Below are 1,598 nucleotides of genomic sequence, written 5' to 3'. Positions count from 1 at the left end.
AGACTGAGTGAGTGAACACTAGCTATCAGAAGCTGCTGGCAGAGAGGCGACTCTTTTTTTTTTTTATGGTTGTGGGAAGGGTCAAGCCCTGCTGTGGGATTTGCAACTGGGAGAGACAGAAGGACCTTTCGGCTTTGCAAATTTCTCTACATTTCTGTCCCTAAAGCTCTCCTGAGCAGGCCAGGGAGTGCCCAGCAAATACTGTCTCCTAGAGAAGCGACCAGGCCGGAAGTCCAAAAAAGACTGAGTGAGTGAACACTGGCTATCAGAAGTGTCTGTTAGAGAAGTTACTCCTTTGTGTTTGCCTGTGAATGTGGGAGGTGTCTTCCCCTGCTCTGAGTTTTACAACTGGGAGAGACTGTGGGGACCTGTCATCTTTGTGTGTTTCTCTACTCTTCTGCTTCCTGAAGCTCTCCTAAGAAGGTTAGGAAGGCTCCTGCCAAAACTGTCACCTGGAGGCTCCAGAAGAGCATGGCCACTCTGCTTTGTTCTTGACTGTGTGCTTTTTCTAACTATTGAACCCTACCATGACATGCAGAACAAAAATCACTCTACAAATGTAATAATGGGGAAACCTCGAGGGCAAATGCCATGTATAGAGAATGAAGATGATACTTCTTATGTCCAAAAAAATACCCACCATTTGATTAATCTCTCAGATAAAGAATTTAGAATAGAAATATGGAGGATAGTCATGAAAATCCAAGAAAACATTGCTCTAGCTGAGCAGAACACAAAGACAAATCAGAAAACTCCAAACTGAAATAATAAATCTGAAAAACACGGTAGCTGAACTGAAAACCTCAATCAAGAAGTTCTCCAACTGGGTAATAGCAGCTGAGATAAGAATCAGTGAACTGGAAGATGAAATGCAGAACAACTTCATACAGCAGAACAGATTGAAAAAGAACCTTAAGGCAAACAATCAGACAATGGAAAAAGTACACAAGGAATGTGAACAGATGAAAATAGAAGTCTTTGATAAACTCAACAGAAATAACATAAGAATCATTAAAGTCCCAGGGGCCCAGGAAGGAGATCCCCAGAAAAAGACATCATCACAGAGAAACTCCCAGAGCTAAAGACTGCATGCAATCAAATCCTGCCTACCCGAAGAGTACCAGCTAAAAGAGACCTGAAGAAAAACACCCCTAGACACATCCCGGTCACAATGATGAATACTACAGATAGAGATAGAATACTGAAAGCAGCAAGATAATAAAGGGAAATTACTTTCAAAGGGGCATCTTTAAGATTTACAGCAGACATCTCACAAAAAACTCTAAAGGCCAGAAGACAGTGGTTGGATATTGTGACATGACTGAATGAAATGGATATTTCACCTAATACTGCACCCAGCCTAACTCACGTTCAGGTTTGAAGGAAGGATGCATAGCTTCACAGATAAGCAACATCTCAGAAACTTTACAGATGCAAAACCAGCCTTAAAAGTAAGGTTTTAATACTTTAAGACAAGACAAACCAACAGACACACCTAACTTATATACAAAGATGACATTAAATCCCATGGCAATCATCTCCCTCAATGTCAATGAACTAAATGCAACAAATAAGAGACACAGAGTGGCTAAATGGAT

The sequence above is a fragment of the Suncus etruscus genome, chromosome 2, assembly GCF_024139225.1.
Source record: "Suncus etruscus isolate mSunEtr1 chromosome 2, mSunEtr1.pri.cur, whole genome shotgun sequence".
Classification (NCBI taxonomy): domain Eukaryota; kingdom Metazoa; phylum Chordata; class Mammalia; order Eulipotyphla; family Soricidae; genus Suncus; species Suncus etruscus.
The sequence above is the reverse complement of the archived record's forward strand: the minus strand, read 5'-3'. Positions refer to the sequence as shown.